This window comes from Ambystoma mexicanum, chromosome 9 (genome assembly GCF_040938575.1).
Source record: "Ambystoma mexicanum isolate Mex_15411 chromosome 9, UKY_AmexF1_1, whole genome shotgun sequence".
Taxonomy (NCBI): domain Eukaryota; kingdom Metazoa; phylum Chordata; class Amphibia; order Caudata; family Ambystomatidae; genus Ambystoma; species Ambystoma mexicanum.
In genome coordinates, this window is record NC_090931.1 from 833,129,441 (window position 1) to 833,144,597 (window position 15,157).

The 15,157-nt window shown below is 46.5% G+C and overlaps 1 protein-coding gene and 1 long non-coding RNA gene across 20 annotated transcripts in view; one reads left to right on the top strand and one right to left on the bottom strand.

Annotated features, from left to right (window-relative positions):
• Positions 1 to 6,924, bottom strand: part of LOC138488678 (uncharacterized) — a 466,934-nt gene extending 460,010 nt beyond the window's left edge. For both annotated transcript variants that reach the window (XR_011274693.1, XR_011274692.1), the window contains exon 1: positions 6,830 to 6,924. This is a non-coding gene — a long non-coding RNA (uncharacterized lncRNA). The remainder of the gene's footprint in view (positions 1 to 6,829) is intronic.
• MAP2 (microtubule associated protein 2) overlaps positions 1 to 15,157 on the top strand; it is a 680,541-nt gene that overhangs the window by 265,948 nt on the left and 399,436 nt on the right. The window lies entirely within an intron of this gene.

Below are 15,157 nucleotides of genomic sequence, written 5' to 3' on the forward strand. Positions count from 1 at the left end.
AATTTGGTACCGTACTTCAGCGCCAAATTCAAGCACTGACGAAATTGGAGGAGTGCCACAAGAATAACCATGCAAAGGGAGAGATAACAAAAGTGCCGGTTGCTAGGTTGGTTTCCAGCCCTCCCTAGCAACCGGTATCCATTTTCAGAAAGAGGCGCAATCAGTCCGACTTCGGAAGATTGCGTCACCTTCAGAATAGGTCGTAACTAACGAAAATGTCATAAGTACTTTTTATGACATTTTCGGTAATTAGCACCAACTTGAGAATCAGGCCCTGAGTTGTATACTTTGCGAATCAGGCACAACACATTTAAGCTTAGCGAGAGAGCAGAGGTGAACGAGGCTGCTGTGAGCTTCCACAGCTGGAGGAAACCTAAACCCAAGAGCACTCGTCACAGGTCTGTCTCAAAGCAAATATGAGAAATCTTACAAACGCCCATTTTGGAGCTGGTATTGCCTCCACCCAAAACCCACCTTCACCCAAAACCTGCAGCTGCTGCGTAGCTTCCCTCTAAACCTAAAGGCCTTTGCCACTCTGGACAGCGCAATGTGGCGCCACACAAGAGCACAATGTGTGCAAGCTGGCGCCACACAAGAGCGCAATGTGTGCCAGCTGTTGCCACACAAGAGCGCAATGTGTGCCAGCTGTCGTCACACAAGGCCTCAACTTTCTAATGATGGTGAAGAGCTACACCAGGAAATGGCTCTAGGATTTTAGAGTTCTGTGAGGCAAAAGACGGGCGGGACCCCATTATTTGCATATGTATTCACTTCACAGTGACGTCAAAGAAAGTGGATGACATGCGTGTTTGATGCTAGCGGGGATAACAGGGAGTTACATTAAAAGAAGATGTCGGGAGTTGGCCAAGAGGCAAATAAACGTTGTGGTGTGCACTATAATAAAGGTGATATCATTACTGTTATTATTATACTTCGAGCAATACCACGAGTCAGGCTTTATTGATTGACAGACAGTGTGAACAGAATCACTTTTCGGGGCCCTTAATTTTGGTAGAAAGGCGCATTGAGATAAAACGATTTGTCCAGGATCACGTAATTTGGTTAACTGCTCAAGCAGGATTCGAGAACAGTCTGGAACTGAGGCACTTGATCTCATAGCTTCTCAGTTGCAGTTGGTAACTTTCAAGAATGCTCTGTTTTATATAAAGATGACTACAAATCATAAATGGAACACTACACGTACCAGAATGCAATTCAGTGTGAAGTGTAGCGGGTTAAAAAGAGTCTCTGGGTTTTGTAAATGTACTTTCAAGACACAGACTCTCAACAAAAGTTACTGTGTAATAAGGTCATGTGGCTGTACTCATTGTATGACAAAGGCCTTCAGCATATATGATGTGAAAAAAATGTGACACTCCACAAAAAAGCAAATGCTTCTTGGTCTTTTAAATACGGACACATGAAAATAGGGGAGAAAGTTTAGAAAGTGTATTTAGTGTGAAACATTTATTTTATTAATGTATTTATTGGACATTTGTATGGCACCTATACACAAGGCGCCACAAGACAAGATGGGGGGGAGGCAGGAAAAGTAGAACAACAAAAATGGTTATTTTGGCCTTTTGACAATCCTGCTGTGCAAATGCATGACAAGGTGGTAAGTGCAGGGAAAAGAGGGGGTAGAGGGAGAAGTGCAGGAGTGGGGTGCTCCCAAGGGTGGGGACGGGAGGGCCCAGGCGGCAAGTGCCTGGGGAAGAGTGGCGCAGGTAGGGTGAGTGCGGTGCACAGGGAGGACCAGGTTGGGCTAGTCCGGGAAAGGGAACCCAAGGGAAAGTGCTGGAAAGGGATGCTGCTGGGACTGGTAGGGGGTGATCTGGCCCCTATAAGACTCTGAAGGGACCAGCCTCCAGTCGCAGCGTCAGAGGGAGAGAAGAACTTAAGAAGATCTGGCTCAAGTCTGAGGGAGGCAGGGAGGCCCTTGCAGAGTGAGGAACCGGCCGAGGAAAGGGATCTACCTCCCACTCTCTGCTTGGAGAAACGTTTGACCTGTCGAGAGTTGGAGCCAGAGGACTGAAGGACTGTGGCCGGGAGGGATTTAGGAAGGAAAAGCTGGATGTAGGCAGGTCCCAGGCCCCAGACATTCTTGTGGATGATGTAAGAGTTCTTGGATTTGATCATTGCAGTCACGGGGAGCCAGTGGAGAGATTTTAGGGTTGGAGAGATGCGGTCCCTGGGTTTGAGGCCAAGGATAATTCTCGCAGTCGTATTATGGATTAGTTGAAGGGGGCGGAGGGAGGAAAGAGGCAGATTGAGGAATAGGCTGTTGCAGTAGTCCAGCCTCGAGAGAACCAGGGCTCTGGAGATGTTGAGCTTGTGAGGGAAGGTGAGGAAAGGAAGAATACCCCGGAAGAGGTGCAGCTGAAAGTGGGCCTTCTTGGCAAGGTCTGTGATGCGTGGAGAGAAAGAGAGGGAGGAGGCAAAGATGATACGAAGGTTTTTTACCTCACAAGTGGGTATAGGGAGGGGACCCAAGGGGTCGGGCCAGAGAGTGGGGGGGGGACAAGGAGCAGGCGTCCCAATGAGAAGGCTCTCCGTCTTACTGGCATTAAAAGAAGGCATAGTTTTGGTAAGCTAAATGGGCTTTGCATGGGCTTGCTGAATACAATACAGTTTGTGTCACGGGGACGTTACAACTCATTAAGGTCTTGTCATGAATAATGGTTACTCAAAGGAATGATTACTTCTAAGGAGTTTCCCATTGAAATGCTCTGCCATAACAAAGAGAGTGTTAAGTAGTAATGTGTGTATGAGACACCAGTGCTACCTGCAGTGCAGCCTGCTGGGCTGCAGAAGAGATAGGGGGAGAGGCGCTGTTGCCAGGGATTTACGTGGGGTGGGGGAGGACAGAAAACATGGCCTCACCAGTGACAGGTAGGAAAAAGGGCATTGCAGCTAGAACCAACTATTCTAAGATACAGGCTCCATGTAATATACTCTTGTCAGATGCTTTCTGCGGGGGCCCCATCAGCACTGACCTCTGGGCAACCACACAGATTACCCATGCCTAGCACTGGCACAGGCTGTGACCATTTTAACCTGCCAGTACTATACGGAAATTAAAAACTGTGATTTCAGAGTACTTCCGTACATTGGCACACCACTATAGTTCTCACCTACTAGTGACCACTTTGCAAGCTTTCATGACAGCAATGCTGGATGTAATGTAATTAATAACAATGATGTCCAAACTGCTGGTGAAGTCATTTGAAAAAATGTTCATCTTTTGTATCCTAGGGTGATGCAGATATTGTTTTTTTTTAAATATTATTTGTTTTTCTCACCACCAAATGACTTATTCTGTTTTTTTGTCTTTTTGCTTCATGTTCTTTTGCTTAAATCCGTTGTTGTCTCATAAATGTCACAATGTTTTCATTGACTATATATGCATCTTCTATTTATTATTTTTTTGGTCTAATGTTAGACCTTTTGTAATACAATAGTCATCAAAATAAATGTTGTTCTCCTTTTTCACCTTAATACCATCTTGATTGCTTTTAAAGTTTGACATAGCCATCAAATGTGTTCTTTGAGTGATATCGTTAACGATACACTCCACATTTAAATCATTATTTTCAAAAGCATTTTTTCAAATTACTTTACCAGCAGTTTGGACATCATTGTTATTGATACATAGTAGTCCCGCTCTGCTGCTGATTTTGGGACACTCCCTCCATTTTTTGTTTTAAGGATGTAATGTAATTGTCAGTTGTACAGCGCTTTTCCCATTAGTATGGCCTCAAAGTGCTGTAGGTGAATGCCCTCGGCGGACCTAAGTCCAAGGTATGGGAAAATCATCAGAGGAGTTTAGAGCGCCTGTGTGCATTTAAGCCAATACGAAGGTAGGTAGAGGTGGCCAAGTCCCTGATAGCCGCCCATGTCAAGCAGGCAAGTGGATGGGAGCTGTGAGGTAGTCTGGAGAGTATGTGAGTGCAGGAGACTCATTATGTGTCCAGCTAGACCACATTTTTGTAACGGCGGATAGCTGCCTTCTTATGACAGAGGCATTGTGCAATGTGTCTTAAAGTAGTATATGGTAGCAGTTGCGTGCAGGTAGTGGCCGTGCCTACGGCTATCTTCCATAAGCATGGAGGTTGACACGTACCCCGTTGTCCTGGCTGCTTTCTTGGTTTCGTAGATGCAGCTGAATTTAGAAGGGGTGAATTCAAAGTGCAGCTAAATTCTAAACAGTGGTTATATTCACAATGCAGCTGAATTTAACTCAGACGCTACACTCAAAATGCAGCTGGATTTAACTCAGAGGCTATACTCAAAATGCAGCTGAATTTAACTCAGTGGTTATACTGAAAATGCAGCTAAATTTAACACAGTGGCTATAGTCAAGAATGCAGCTGAATATAAAACAGGGCTATAATCACAATGCAGCTAGATTTAGAAGGGGTGTGTTCAAAGCGCAGCTACGTCCTGTAGAGTGACTATACTCACAAGTTAGCTAAATGTAACACATTTCAATACTCAAAATGCAGCTAAATTCAGCACAGAGGCTTTACTCAAAGGCAGTTAGATTTAAATGGGGGCAAGTTCTAAGTGAGGCTAAATTCTACACAGAGGCTATACTTATACAACAGCTAAATATAAAACATTGGGTATGCTCTAAAATTCAGCTAAATATAACAGTGGTAATACTCAAAATGCACGGTTTTCTGTGCCATCAAGATCTGCAAATCCAAATCTCACGGTCCCAATGAGAATAAGGAACTGGAGCTAAATACAGAAGAGCCGGTGATCGTGTGGAAAGCTGCACAGGCACGCATTGAATTAATCCAACTGAAGAAAGTTTTATTTTTCCCGAACTGCACCACTAGATGGCAGAGTTGGGCTACTCGGCTGAAACAAGGACCCTCCATATGTGTTGACCAATGGTATTGTATATTTCTTTGGAACACGTTTTAGATGTGAAGAAGAATGGTTTTAAAAGAATTTGCTTTATAAAGATGTTAAAATTGTGAACTGCTGTAACATAAAACACATTATAATTCAAGAAAATGATAAATGGGCCAATCCAAGTAGTTTTAAAAAGCCCTTAGGTAGTAACGTTGCTACTGCATATCGTGTTATGTTAAGTGAGATTAGCGATAAGGACACCTCGACCCTTTCCAAGCCCTCGTCGTGGTCCTGACGTTGCGCTATAAAAGAAAAAAAATGCATTGTGGTTTCACATTAGGATAATTCTCTTCGAGGGTGAACTTGTTAAGGATGCATATTTTTGCAAATGACCAGGCGTTTTTGGTGTGCAGTTTCTTTTCTTGTCCCCCTCCAAAAGGGGAAAGGAGAGGCAGGTGCTACAAAGAAATGACTTTGATGTGAGGTAGAAAGGGGGCGTGGTTGTGAGCTGTGCTGGAAATTGAAAAAATGCATTGGGGGACTGTCATCTCTTTGGATGGGGGTGCTCCGGGAAGGAGGGGGCTGGGCCAACGGGCGGGGCCCCGGTCTTGTTGCCTAACACCGTACCTCTTCATAGAACACAATCCTAGTGATTTGCATAAAATCAAAGAGCATTATGGGAACATCATAATGTCCACAATTTTGAATGTTAAATATTTCTTATAGTGATTCAGCAAGATGCCCTTTTAAGTGAATAATGGACTCTTCTGTTTTGATTGGTCACAATATTCACCCCAGTAAAGAGATGTCTGTAAATTTGCAGGACATATATACTAGTTTGGACAGCTGCAGCACTGTATGTGAGATATTGGTAGGAAAAGCACCGTTCCAGCCCATTCTCTCTTTTGAGTCAATATGTTGTTGCTGGGAACGTTCAGAATGCGCTTTCTTATGTTATGTTATTTGGCATTTATATAGTGCCTTATATATGGCGATTTCAACAGCACAAGTTGCGCATAACCTAAACTGCGCACGTGCCTTACATGCCATCATTTTACAGCTTACATTTTCATGCACATCTTGGTTATGCGCTTTGAACATAAATATTTGCACAGATGAGATACTTTTCAATTAAAGTGTAATTTTTGCGATCTTGGCCCCAGCATTATGATGAGTGAGCAGTGGTGAACAACGCTGTGGTGAGGTATAGCGCCTTCACGACGTCTTCTATGAACCTCCACGGCTCTCTCTCAAGACCAGGCTCCACATTGTCCCTCAGCGGCTCACCCCATCAACAGAGCGATTGAGGTCTTGCCAGTGCTTTAAGTGGGGTAAGAAACTGAGGGGGGCCCTCATTTGGGGCGTGGCCTAAGACATGATGGGTGTGGGCTAATTAGTGGGCGGTGCCTACCGCCTACAGACTTCAGTGACAGATCCTACTGCTTTTTACAGTGGTGGCATGTCATTTTTGTGACTCTAAGGCAGGCTTCAGGACAAAGCATGCAACACATTAGTCTGTCTATACAGTGGACTGGTAGGTGATTACTTATTGGACTCAGACCAATCCACTGAACTGACCGCTACTTGACTCTGACCAGCACTCTTGCCGGGACAACTCTTAGGTGAACCACCAGTGAAAGCAAGTGGCAGAGTGTAACACCATCACACAGCATCTGCTGACAATTTGGTGTTAAGTTACCATTCCCAATTATTCAATGTTTACATTTCAACATCTTTCCATGTTGTGCTGTTTGCATGTTTTGTATTTCCCTGTGATGTCATTGTTATGGGAATTATTATTTTTGAAACTTAAAAGAGCAGAATGTTTGGAACAAGGAAAATAAATTAAAGAAAATGCGTGCGAGGCTCGCACGCTTTTTCTTTCATTTATTTTCTCCGTTCCAAATTTTCTGCTGTTTGTTAAAAAGGAAAATAAATGAAAGAAAATGAGTGCGTGCGTGCGTACCTCGGATGGTGGTCGTCTTCGCAGAATCCAGTGGCAGTGGCAAAGCAGGTAAGATACGTCGAACCCTCCCGGACTCTAACTTCCTCTGGTAACCCTCGCGAGGGGTTGCCAGAGGAAGTTAGTTTCCAAGGTGCTCTTCCGGCAGCACTGCAGCAGGCAGCTGTGACTGGCAGAAGTGTCAGCCAGTCACAGCGTCGCTCAAGCTGTGACTGGCTGGCAAGTCTGTCAGTCACAGGCTTGCCTGACTCTGCCATGCCTGACCTCTTGATGGGCGGCCGGTGGCTCATCTCCCGTCGCGTCCGTGGCGGGAGATGCACCCGCCGTGGCTTGGTGGGATCGGGGGGCCCCGGCAGGGCCCCGGCTCAGTCCCACTTTTTGGAGACTGCCAGGGCCCGGCCCCGGCAGGCCCCGGCCCACTTTAAGCACTGGGTCTTGCAGTCCAAATCAAAGAACCAACACAAAAGAAGAGAGCATTTCCCTGAAATGGCGAACATAGCTAGTTTGCGCGATACATTGGCTTACAGTGCCCTCTAGTGTACATGTTATGTACTTATCGTTTTGGATGTAATGTGAATAATAGAACCCCGAAAACTAACTGCCTCGCAGTTGCGGAAGTACAGCTTGGGAGAGTGAAACTGGAAAGATGAAAGAAAAGTGGGGAAGGAAAAAAAGGTAAGCAATTAATAAGGAGGCAAAGAGTTAGAGAGGGAGAAAGAGAGACAGGGCAAGAGAGAGCATTTGAATCCAACTATCCAACTGCGTGATCGTGATTGTATAATTCAAGCAAGCGATATAAACCAATCAGGTTTTTCTAATGTCGAATTCTTCTGGGCGTAGCCCGTCTCCTGCGCTAATGGGTTTGATTGTGGTTTTAATCCAGTTGAGCGTGGATCCTGAATTGCAGTATTGTATATCATGAAAGTCAAATCCACCAATATTTTGTGCGTCTCTGTGTCTTACGCTGTGTGCGGTATGCCTTGCCATCCCATACATCTTTGCTGAGTTGGGTGGATATATTAGAAAGGTGAGCCTTTTTTCTACAGTTTTTACAGAATAAACCGTCCCTTCCCCATATGTGCCTGAGGTGCCTCACCTCTCTCATGGATTTTTGCTGTCACTTTCTTGGTGTGATACCGCTGCAGGATTGTGTCCCTCAACAAAGCGATGCAACACAAGGACTTCGTAGCACTGGTTAGTAGTTGGAGACACACAGTAAGGCAGTGGGGGTCGTGACAGGATGGATAAAGGTTCATTTTGAAAAGGAGCTAGGGACTATAACATAGCTAGGAGCCATACTAAACCAGCAAACTCAAGACACAAATGGCCCGATTCATGAAATCCTGCAAGGGCCGTGCGCCGAGAAGGATACTGCACAAGCCTGCGCGCATAATAAAAAAAGCGCCCCCTGTATTCATGGAATTCACTGCGCAAAGTAACCATATTCGCAAGTCACGCCCCCACACACAGGGAAAACAGCCAGAACAGCTGCGTTTGTGTGCTCCCCCAGGCACGATTACACGCACCTTTCAAACAGTGCGTGGGGTCGCCCTGTGCAGGGTTCCCCGTAACTGTTGCCGACAACCCGGCAACAAGCATATGAAAAATCGTAACTCAGTAATTACTTGGGAAATCTGCGTGCGAGCCCCTGTAATCCGTTCAGCACCCCATTAAACTGCATACGCGCACCCCCAAGTCCGATCGGAACCCTGACTGCGTGCACGCACACCATAAAATGACTTGCATTGTTACCATTACAAGGCGATTCCAGGCGCAAGTGCCTGTAAGTCTGCCTTCAGGTGGCAGATAGTATGAAGGACTTGCGTGGCCAATTCCCCGCTGAGAGGTTGCATGCTCGAATCCATGAACATTTCTTGGGCTCCGTAATTGTGGGCGTGCGATGGACTGCCTGCGGGCTGCCCCTCATAACATCCACTTTTTAGCATGTTCTTCCCTATTTTCTGTGTATCCCCCCTATTCCGCACTCTGTGCAGGCCTCACCCACGTGCTGCATGGTGCATCGCGCAAGTCGCTCGAAGGCTTGCAGAGACGTGCCGAGCCTGTGCGAACCTACGGAGTGAGTCCCTGCTTCTGTCATTCCTATGCCAGCCTACTCCTTTGAATGCCTGGACTGCAGGCTCTCTATCTCTCATGGCCTCTCTCTGACTTTGGCCACCATCTACAGGCCACTGGGCCAGGTCGCCCTCTTCCTCTCTGAGTGGGCTGACCTCGCCTCTTCTCTACTTGCCTCTACCTCTCAACATTTCCTCTTCAGAGAAATCAACATCCACCTGGATGGTTCTATTCCATCCTCTGGGCTCTTCTGCAACCTCTGCAACACTCTCTCTATTTCCATTTTATGCTCTGATCTGACACATTCTGCTGGGCATGCCTTGGATGTTCTCATCTCCTCAGACATCCCCCTCTGCAACGTTCTCACCACTCCTCTCTCTTGGACTGACCACTTTCTGCTCTCCTCTCACTTGAAACTCTCTGTCCCCTATGTTAGGCCCACCCCAGCACTGCCACCTACCTTCCTGGTCAATAGCCCCATGAAGCATGTGTCAGTGGATGGCTTTGCCACTACTTTCTCTGCTCCTCCTGTGCCTGCAGCTGACTTACACTCTGACACAACCCTCTCTAACCTGCATCGTTCGATCTCCAAGTGTAGGGTGGCTGAGAGGAAGTGAAGGGCATCAGGTGCATCTTGCAATAAGGTGACCTGCCGCCTGCTCCAAAGGCAAAACAGACTGTCGTGTTCAAGAAGAGAGTCCACATCCAATCCTGCATCTCTGCAGTCTCTAACAACACAGCCAAACTCGTTAAAATCTGCAAGGAGCTGGCCAATTTCCTCTGCAGTCTCCACCCCTCCTGTTCCCTCCCAGGCCCTTTGTACAGCTCTGGCTTCTCACTTCACCACTAAAACTCAGGACATCCTGTCCTCTCTCTCCCCTTACTCACCTTCTACCTCTCTCTGCCCCCTTCTGGCCGCCTCTCCCTCTGTTCCTCCTTTCTCCTCTTTCTCTCTGACTACACCTGACGAGGTTTCTAGACAAGTTGATCTATGAAAGTGTTGTCCAAACAGGTGCTCCCCTGCTCCTCCAGAACCATCAAAGACCACGTTGACACCCTCGCTCCAGCCTTGGCCAATTTCTGCAATCACTCTTTTGACACTGGAATTTTCCCCTCTCTCCTCAAGCACTCCCTTGTGCACCCCCTCTTTAAAAAGCCTTCTGACGATCCTGCCTGTCCAGCAAACTGTCACCCGATCTCTATGACTCCTTTCCTGGGCAAAAAACTAGAAAAACTGGCCATTTCCCACCTTACTCTCTACACTGAATCTGTCGGCTGTCTCTATGACCATCAGAGCGGCTGCAGTGCAGCCAGAGGCATGGAAACTGCTCTCCTGACCACCTGTGAAGATCTGCTCACAAGCCTTCCTTCTGTGCTCATCCTTCTTGACCTTTCCTCTGCTTTTGACATGGTCAATCACGGTCAATCACACCATCCTGATCAATCGCCTCTGTGAGAACCTGGGCATCACGGACCAGGCCCTGGAGTGGTTGACCTTCTTTCTCCGGGACTGACATCCCCAGGTCCAACTTGGGTCATTTCTCTTCACCACCTCTCTCTCCTCATGTGGTGCTCCCCAGGGCTCTAACCTCTCACCCTGGCACTTCACTGTGTACTTGGCCCCTTTGGCCCACCTGATCTCTACCTTCTCCTCTGACTTTCAGTGTTATGCAAATGACACTCGACTCTCTTTCAGGCTCCCCTCAGCCTCTTCTCCTCTTTCGCTCATTCCTGACTGTCTATCCGCTATTCAGGAGTGGTGAGCCTCCGAACGATCTCTGCCTTAATACCAGTAAGGCCGAGACGCTTCTCATTAGGACCCCTGCTCCCGCTTTCGCTCTTTCATTCTGGCTGCCCACCTTTGGTCCTCTTCCTTCGCCTTCAGGTGAGGCAAAAACCTCTGTGTCATCTTCAACTCCACTCTCTCCTTCTCTTCTCACATCACAGACCCTGCCAAGAAGGCCCACTACCAGCTGCACCTCCTCAGAGGTATTCTTCCTTTTCTCACTTTCCCCCAGAAGCTCCTTGTGGGGGGGGCGCCGGTTCTTTCTAGGATGGACTCCTGCAACAGCCTCTTTCTCAATCTTCCTTCCTGTACTACCTGCCCTCAGCAACTAATCCAGAAAAGGACTGGGAGACTTGTCCTTGGCCTCAAGCCCAGGGACCATATCTCTCCAGCCCTGAAATCCCTCCACTGGCTCTAGTTCAAGACCCTCTGCATCGTCCACAAAGCCTTCTGGAGCCGGTGCCCGCACTACATCCAACTCTCTCTTCAAAAACACCTTCCTTCTGGAGCCCTTCGCTCAGCCCTCTCCAACTCTCTTTCAGTCAGATGCTTCTCCAGACAGAGAGCGGGGGTAGATCACTCTCCTCTGCAGGTTCCTCCCTCTGGAATGGTCTCCCTGCCCCTCTCAAACTTTAGCCAGGCCACCTGAAGTTCTGGAAGCAGCTCAAGACCTTCCTATTCGCCTCTGCTTTCTCTCTCTCCCCCCTGTTGACCTTCCTCTCTACTGCACTGACTGGTTGCCTGGCTACCCTCAGAGTCTCACTGGGTACTAGGATCCTCCATGACAAGTCACCCCTGCCCTGTCTCTGGACCTACAGCGCACTTAGGGGCTGTAACTCAAACCCTACAGTCCCCTGCCTCCTTACACTTACCCAGAGCCACGCTTTCCTGGCTGCTCACCCTCAGAGGAATGCTGCCCTGATTGCACTTGATCCTTCCCTCTCCCTAGCACTTCCCCCTTCTCCCTCCCCATGCACTTTGCATTGTTGCACTTGCATGATCTGAATGGCACAAAGCCTAGTAAGATCATTTGTTTTTTCCTCCCTCTGTCTTCCCTCCCTTGTCTTGTTGCACCTAGAAACACTTGTGTACAGGTGTTTTATAAATAACTTATCATATCATCATATAATATCCCAGGCCATATGGCCTATCTGTTCCATTGTATTTGGCCTTGTGTATCATCTCGTGTCTGTGTGTGTGCTAGGCAGTTTCAGCAGGTGTCTTCTCTGTTCTTGGCTCATAATGAATAGCCAGTGTTCTTCGTGTCTTGATCACAAGTTAGGGTACCGTGTTGGAGAGTGAATTTCTGCCTATTTACTCGGCTTTTAGCTAATTCAAATGTGCATGTTGTACTCTTTGTGACCACTGGAGACACCTTTCATCTATCTGCTATAGAGTGTTTTGGCATACGGATCTCGTTGATCTGGACATCAATGGCTTTTTGTGCTCTTATTGTGACTTAATTGACTTGTCCCGGGACAAAAGATCAGGGGCAACATGCTCGCCTTGGAAGCAAGACGACACGTTGCAACACAGGTTCGATCCTCGGGTGCACGCTTAGAGGCCTCTGGGTATTACGCGTGTTATAAATAAGCTATCATATCATATCACTGGGAGGCTACTTCTTTGAGTCCTGAGAACGATTATCTCATCCTTGCGTTCTGCACATCCATTATTCCTTTCCATGCATCTGATCTTGGCGCTTGCTATGAACTACTGTCTGGGCAGTTTCAGACCTTCCAAAATGAATGTGTTTTTTTTAAATTCAGCATCTTGTCTGAGGCCTTGCTAATTCCTAGGCCTGCTGCAGCCTCTGGCGTATGGTCTTTCCACTTTGGAATGGCTTGGCAGGCAAAGAACGATTGTCTGGAGAGTTGCCCAGAGCAATGGCTTGGCAGGCAAAGAACTTTGGAATGGCTTGGCAGGCAAAGAACGATTGTCTGGAGAGTTGCCCAGAGCAATGCCAGAGGTTAAGATTAATTCTAAACCTTGCAGCCATTGCCTCTTTTATTTTGCTCTCGAGGTGTATGCATTGGCTGTTTAAAATTGTTTCTTGGAATGTTGCCTTAGTTTGTCTTGTCTCTCAACCCTAGATTCCTGGGGTGGTGGGGCTGCCTCGGCTGGTATTGTTTTGTTAATGGCGAGGAGTAGGGGCAGGAATTGGTACTTGCGTAGTAGGGGGTAATAGGTGATACATGCATACTCATCTGCCCTATTACAATTTGTTGTATTAGAGTTTTCTATGGGTAACTATTATGTAACCTACCAGTTAGAAGATGTGAGAAGGGAAAGTACGTGGATGTTAGAGAAGAGGGCCTGTGAAGGGGTACATGTTTTCAGACATTGGTAGAATGTGTCATAAAAGGACAAAGCTTGAAGTACATCAGAGGCAGTGTTCAGGACTATGTATTAAGAGGTCATGTGAACCTCACGTAATGTTATATAAACACAGAGAAAAAGAAAAAGTGTTCACGGATTGGACACATTGAGAAGCTGTTGCGTTCTCTTAGAGTCCCTGCTGTATCCATACCATTACAGTTCCTTGAACTTTCACTGAACCCTAAGGAAGCATGCGGGAGAGCTGAGTGCCAGTCCAGAGGGATCTGTCATATGGATCAGCTGCGCTGTTCTTAGTGCTTGTCCATTACCAGTCAGGTTACAAGCTATTCTTAGAATCATGGATAAAGAAAGCACAGCTTCTGGCACAGGTTTGGCCTTCGCGTGTCATTTGAAATAACCATCATTGAAGAATTTTCAATATGCACATTACATCTGACTTGATCTCCAGAGGATATTGGCCCCTCAAAGTCTCACAGACAACATAACGTTGTCCTTCAAAGGCGGGTCACCCTGAATGCTTTTCAGACAAGCATAAGGAATACGCTTCATACCGAGCGAAAAGGCTACTGCCCGTTTTGCCTTCAGTAGGACTTCCGAGGGGCGCAAGCAACTTCAAGCTTTTCCCAAAAGAGGAGCTGTGGTGGATCCTCCAAGCCCTCCTGGTGCCGGGACTCTATGAAGGATTTCTGATCATCTGAAGGCGAGTGCACTTTAAGAGGGCGGTGATGATCTTCATCCGGCTGGAATACTCAAGCGGTGAGGGATTAAATCAAGGGATCCCTTCAGCTTGCACTAGTGGTAAAACGGGACGGCTCTGCTTGCTTTCCACTGACTACCGGACAAACAAGGGCAATGATATGGTATTATATGGCATTTATAACGTGCCTATACACAAGTGTTTCAAGGCGCGACGAGGCAGGGAGGGAGAACAGAGGGAAGACAGACAACGATCCTACTAGGCCAGGTGTCATTCAGATCGCGCAAGTGCATGCAAAGCAATGTGCTACCATTCTTAGCCCTTACCACTGACAACACCATCAAAGGCCAGTATGGTCTCTTCCCCAGTGGTAGGCTATATCCCCCAGTATTAAATTGAAAAAAAGGGTGAAATGTTAGTAATACGCCTCTCTTAGTTCAATTAAATGAAAACAATATTAGAAATGTAAATGTTGCTGAAAGGGACTGTGCTGCAACCGCCTGGGAGAAAGACGTTCTTCACCAAACAGCTCCAATGTAAGTTCCAATGCATTAGTATGTGGTATCAATGACCCGGAAGGAGACTGCGCCAAATGTTCAAAGAGGGCTATTAATCTTGAATTCCTTTTGTGCCCCCTCGAGAATCCTTGCAACACGCGATTAGACGCTGCATTGTTACACCAAGGGATCTAACCCTTTTATCTATGGAGGATTAATGCCAAATGTGACAGGGGCACAAAAGGAATTCAAGATTAATAGCCCTGATTTGAGAAAGGTCTCTGTGAGACCGAAACACGTGTCATTACCTAAGGGCATTCAGAAAATAAATACATTTTCTTTGAACATTTGGCACAGTCTCCTTCCGGGTCATTGATACCACATACTAATGTTTAAGGGGGTTTTCTCTTGGCTAAACCCAGTATCCGGTGAGACGCGACTATTCGCTTTTAAGGACATTTTTTTGAAATACACTCATCATCACAAGATGTCGCCATGTTAGACCAAACCGCTACAGCCAAGACCTTGGTATAAAATAAGTTCCAATGCATGTAGTTCTACTAGGCAATGTGCGCGGTTACACGTGATTTCATCGAATGAAAAAAGAACTAAGGAAATTTAAACGAATAAAAAACAACTAATACCAAAATAACGACTTTCTTTTTTGTTGTTTTTGTGCCCCCCACCCAAAGCCCCCCTTTTCTGTTTAGTAATACTTTTCCCCCACCCCCAGAACCACTATTCCCACTCCCAACCCCATTTTTAGTTTTTTCCAAAATGTTTTATTTTGGTATTAGTTGTTTTTTCATTCGTTGAAATTTCATTCAGTGTTTTCTATTCCACATAATCACTGCATGCCGCGTGCGCTCAGTCTTAACATTCGTGAGAAATCAGAACACATTTTAATTGGATTATAAAGTAAATTGCATGTATTCAGA